The sequence below is a fragment of the Thermobia domestica genome, chromosome 2 (genome assembly GCF_964235325.1).
Source record: "Thermobia domestica chromosome 2, izTheDome1.hap1.1, whole genome shotgun sequence".
Classification (NCBI taxonomy): domain Eukaryota; kingdom Metazoa; phylum Arthropoda; class Insecta; order Zygentoma; family Lepismatidae; genus Thermobia; species Thermobia domestica.
Genome location: NC_137455.1, coordinates 220,032,104 through 220,038,103, shown reverse-complemented (window position 1 = coordinate 220,038,103; position 6,000 = coordinate 220,032,104).

The following is a 6,000-nucleotide window of genomic DNA, read 5'->3' as shown; positions in this document are numbered from 1 at the left end:
TTTATTATTATATAAAGGACGTACTATTTTGGTTTCCTCTGGGGGAGCATTCTCAGAGCTCCCACTCAAAAACACGTCTAGAAGGAACACTGTTTACCACCTCTATCTGAAAATGGATGGGAAACTACTACGGATGGTTCTTTCGCATCCGTAAAGTCACATAACCTGTCAGCACCATTAAGTGTCAATGAACTTACCAAGTGTGGATGCAATGTTTCAGGCAATTATTATTATTATTATTATTATTATTATTATTATTATTATTATTAATAATAATAATAATAATAATAATAATAATAATAATAATAATAATAATAATAATAATAATAATAATAATAATAATAATAATAATAATAATTTTTGAGAGTGCCTTACGAATTCTGTACCTTGTATATTTATCTGCAAATGAAGTGACTATTCAAATACATGAGATTATAAATCTGAAATGGACATTGATTTGAGTGACAGTGAACAAAATTGTAAATCACAGTTCAGTTTTTCTGCTAATACAACTAAAACAAACTTACTAATAAAAATACATAGGCATACATATATACGCAAGCGCCGGTCTTTATTGTATGGACTATAGAGTAAAATAATATTCAGTATTATATCTGCTCATTTTATTCCAATAAACGTATTACTTGACATCCACAGTAAAAAAAAAATAGTAATAATTAAAATATACCTTTGGGCACAGGGCCGCAAAGGAGAGGTATATTTCTTTGAACAGGCCCCATTTTGAAATTTTCTAACGGATCGTTCTGATTGCCACACCCATCTAATTTATTGTAAACATCCATTGTTTGAGCAAATTTGGTGCCGATCGGTTTTCAATTGTAAACATTACGAATTTTTTAGAAGTTCAAAGGGCCGCCATATTGAAACTCTTTATCCGATCATTCTGGCAGGTGAAATCATCAGAGATATTGATTAATAGGCCAATTTTTGTTTCAGTCCGTGAAAAAATACGATAGTTAAAGTATTCAAGTTTTAATGAGGTAGCCATTTCGAGCGCCATCTTGAAAAATGATGAAAATGTAAAACGAAAAAATGGCACACTAAAATTGAAAATCTACTAAACTTTTTCTATAAATTTCAACAAGAATATCAAACTTAGCATCCAAATCGACCGAGAGCTATAATTTCTGACATTAGAAACCCTAGTAACAACTTTGAAACAAATGTTGGGATACTTCCTTACTATTAACCGGACGTCTAGATTCATCACTCGCATTGATAGCATTCTTTTGTTTAATCACAAGATATTGGACTATAGGAATAGCGATACTTGTCTTTTCAACATTCTCTAGATTGGTATTGACCTTTAGTCTCGCTCACATCAGATTCCAATTACTTTCTAGAGGGAGATCCAAGATCCATAATAGATGAACTTTTAACCACATGAGTTTTTATTTTAATGTTTATTATATTAATGAAATCTGCGTGTAATCGCCGCAACACCACACTGAGGTGTTTATGAGAAGAACTGATTCTACTTCCCTACCAAGCCCTCACCGAAGAATCAGTGTGTAGCAAACGTGGTCAAGGAGAATAAAGGTGCACCAAATCACCATCTCCATCGACAAAACATATGACTCGGCAATAATAATAATAATAATAATAATAATAATAATAATAATAATAATAATAATAATAATAATAATAATAATAATAATAATAATAATACGCGACATAAATAAGTAAATAAAACTAACCACAATACAAAACCAGTAACAATTAAAATGGTGCAAATTTTTAACATTATTATATATAAAGATTTTGGTAAAACAATATAAATAAAGTACTGGATTCACGCAAATGGATTAAATGAAACACATCCATCTCCGTCAGAGGAGGACTCCATTGATTATCCTCTATTCAATCTCCCACCAACCACCCACGATTCCGGTTTCACTTTTTGCGGTTGAGAGAGCATGCAAGAACTTGCGAATGAAAGGATGATATTTAAATGATAACTGAAGCTGCCTTCTCAACTTCACCCCCTTCCCGATGATGACGATCCGCTACATGAAGGGTGTTAACGATATCGAGTAAACGAAGAAATGAACATTACAACTGCCCTCAATTTATCTAATTTAGGAAGTTATGAGAGGACTATCAATACGATAGTACATGCATAAGCAAGTTACCAAATTTAACCTTCATTCCAGACAGATTTAAATGTCCAAACTTATTCTTAAATGGATAAACAACTGCAAATCTAGAAGCTTTCTTATTTTGTTCACAAACACTTTTAACTCTCGAATTGGAACTCTTCGTAAAACTAATAAAATCAAAATACTGAGTAACAATGGCAATTTTAGCATCTAATTATTATCAAACATATATCAGTTCTTCATTGAAATTCATCTGTAACGAAGTTTGACATTTTGCTAAGAATGAATAACTGAACACATTGAAGGAATACTCCCTTCATCCTTCATAACAACAACTTTCATCACTCCCTTGTTAACTTGGTATAACAGGTTTTGATATTACTCCACAGTACACACAAACACGCGCACACACACACACACAGAGACAAACAATAATTGACTACATTTGAGCATTGCGTTTTTACCTAAATTCTTCCCTTTCTGGAGTTGGAGAATAACTATACTTGTGAATTTACTTGTATGTAAAAATATTTCAATTTACAACGTTTCTTTGGTGAGAAAATCTGGAAAAAATAAAAATAAAATTCAAAAGAATGAAGTGTCCTCAGCAGATGGTTGGCAGAAAAAGCAATTATACCTTACACGAATTATTTCCACTTTCAATTTAGAGAAATGTCAATGTTTTAAATCATCTGTACTGTTTGCTCTTTTTTGTTTATATGTTCCTTTGTAGTTTCTGTCTGTCTTAGCAAAGACACGATCATTTTTCCTCGTATTACACTTCTTTTTCTTTTTGTTGCGTAATACATTGTGATTTGATTTCTTCTTTGTCAACAACGACCAGGGGCGTAATTATGGTTGTACTGTGGAGGAAAGGCTTGTATTTTGGAAGATCAAAGAGATTTCTCCAAGAGGACGTGATGGATGGATGTTTTAATTAAAGACAAGCGTGTTTTTAATCACGAAACTCGAGAAAAATAAAATTCGCATTACAAGTCACGGAAGTGTTTATATATATAAACGTTATTTTGTCATGTTTTGATTTAGTAGTACTTCTTTTATATTTTCTATGGCTTTAAGTTTCCCACCTAAATGGCTACTAAGAGATTCTTTTCTTTTCCTTCTTTTTTCCCTTTTATGTATTTTCTTTCTTATTAGTGAAAACGAAAGCTGAGATAAGTTCAAGTGTCAGATATTAACAACATTTTGTTCCCTTTAAGTTAGATAGAAATTCGTTTGATAGTTAAATCAAATATTTTAATGCATTATTTTTATTTGCTGCAAGTAAGAACTTATGGATTATTGATTTGTGTTACGAAGAATTGCTTATTTTGGAAAGCTCGATAAAAGTTTGCTTTAATAAAGTATACAAAATCTCAGTCAAACCATTTCATCAGTATGGCTCTTGTTAAAGCAACACAATTGTCCATTCGGTGTCGGAAATGATCTTTCAATGATGGCAGACTATTTTTGATGATGATGATATGATTGAATCTTTAGCCTTTCATTAGCTTCTATTGATGGCATTATCCAATCAACTGTGAATTTCAAATAACGTAACGTTTTCGGTTCGTAAAAATAGATTTCCTATTTTGTTTCTCTATAGTCTTTAACTATCATAATACAGAGAAAGGAGTATTTCTTTTTCTTTTACATGTTCTGAAGTAATATTATAAAACTCGTGACATAATGTGCATGTTGTTAGCTCTTTGATGTTTTATTTGGTTGTTGGTATATTTCTTTCACATTTAGCATCCATTTCAGCACAGAAGTCACATGAGTGGTGTATCTCCAGCTTAGAGTAGAATCTGAATCACTACTCAGATTTGAATCCGAGGTTCGATCCAAGTACGACCACCGGGAATTGAACACAGATACATGTGTACAGAAAGCATACCGGTAATCTGAGTAGAACACAAACGGAACTATTTATAGAGATGTATATATTAAAACTGAAACATTGGCAATGTTAGCCTGACCAGATTCCACGCCTATGGTTATTATTTCACGAATTTTGAGATTCAGCTGCTAAGGTTAATTCAATCTGGATTTACAAAGGACCAACAAAAGCAAGGGAAAAGAAGGGAAAAAAATCGGTCAGAAACTATATTTGAATTTACTAATTCTAGCATTCACCTTGTGGAACCGAGGGAAACCGTGGTAGAAGCTCAGTCGGAATGACTTGCTACCATATTAGAACCCGGGACCTCCGATTGTGACGCAAGACGCTAACCACCAGATTATACGTGCTCCACCATACTAAATATCAAACAATCTAAACAACAGAAAGTATATTAAGTAAATCTCAGATTAGTCAACTAAAGATGATAATTCATCCTTATCACATTCTATTAATTACAATGATAGATACGATCTCTTTCAAAGAATTTGAACATATTATAATCGACTAAAAATTAACATAACACAATGAGAGTTGATCTCAGTACTGAGAAAACAATATTAAATAGTGAGCAAAAGGAATACTGGAAAATGGATATACATACCTTAAAACTCTAATCAAAGTGGTACTACTAAACGAAAATACATCAAACTTTTCAGAGCATAACTTCTTCTATCTTCAATACCCTGAACAACCCGTGTTCAATAAAGAAGGAGGGGGAAACCAATATTTGCAAAGCGAAAAATGTGTTTCAGCAGGGAGGAAGAGTTATGTGGTGTATTAGCTTTAATCCCCTATCTTTTCAGTTTGTTAAATGAATTCCAGCAATTAGTCGCTGCGAAATAGGTTCTGGATTACATTACACACTACCAGTACCTGATTGTGAAAGTTCATCGTGGGTTTCACTCAAGTACACGAATAATACAGAAACTGCAATCAATTGTACTTTAAATGGACCATTGTCTGAAAATCAGTTGTATGTTGTCCAAACCTTTTTTCTCGATCATCCTTCTTTGAATTGATTGCTACATCTGATACGCAAAAGGTGATAACTACCAGGATTACTGTAATTTATATTTTTGTAATTTACCATTTAAAACGAGGGCTACAAACTGTTTTAGTAAACACAAAATGTTTGAATATCTTTAAAATACACTCTCTCGTACACATGTACACAACAGTTGGAAATTATATAAAGAGGTTTACTCATTGTTATGGGCACGAGCTTTTCGCAGTAAGAATGTGAAAATTTCGCGTTTCGTTTTTCATATTTCCCGTTTTGACGCATTTTCCAAATAAACTTTCGTCTTTTGTAGCTCTTGTGGAAAAGAACTCCCTGACTTTTTTTTTACAATTGTTCCTTTTATTCATAGATCCAATGCACAGAATAAAAGCAAAAAGTCATGGAAAATAATAAAGTGTGAATTAGGAAAGAAAAATAAAAAACACAAAAGTATAGAGTTACGTATAGAATTCAGTAACTTAACTAGAAATTTCATAAAGTTGGTTTTTGAGTACTTAAATAATTACTTTTGTACCGTTGCAGAGAAAGCTATACGTGATATACCTACCCCAAGTGACACAAGTAGACTACAGCCGCTTAAGTACATCAGTAGGTCATTCTTCCTTACCCCAACTTCCCCGTGGAAGCAGCGAGTAAATTTAATAATAAAAACTCTGCAGGAATGCATGATATTCCACAGTTTCTTTTGAAGAAATGTATCCGCATTATCGCACCTGCATTAGTGGACATCATTAATGAGTTATTTTCCCAAGGAATCTTCCCTGGTGCACTAAATCTCTCAGTCGTTAAACACTTGTTCAAAACAGAATGTAGAAACGAAGTGGAAAACTACCGTCCCATATCACTTTCTTCTGTTTTTTCAAAACTTGTTGAAAAACTATTATGTAACCGACTACTGAGTTTCATTAATGAACAAAAGTTAATCACGAAAACGCAACCCGGATTTATAAAAGGCA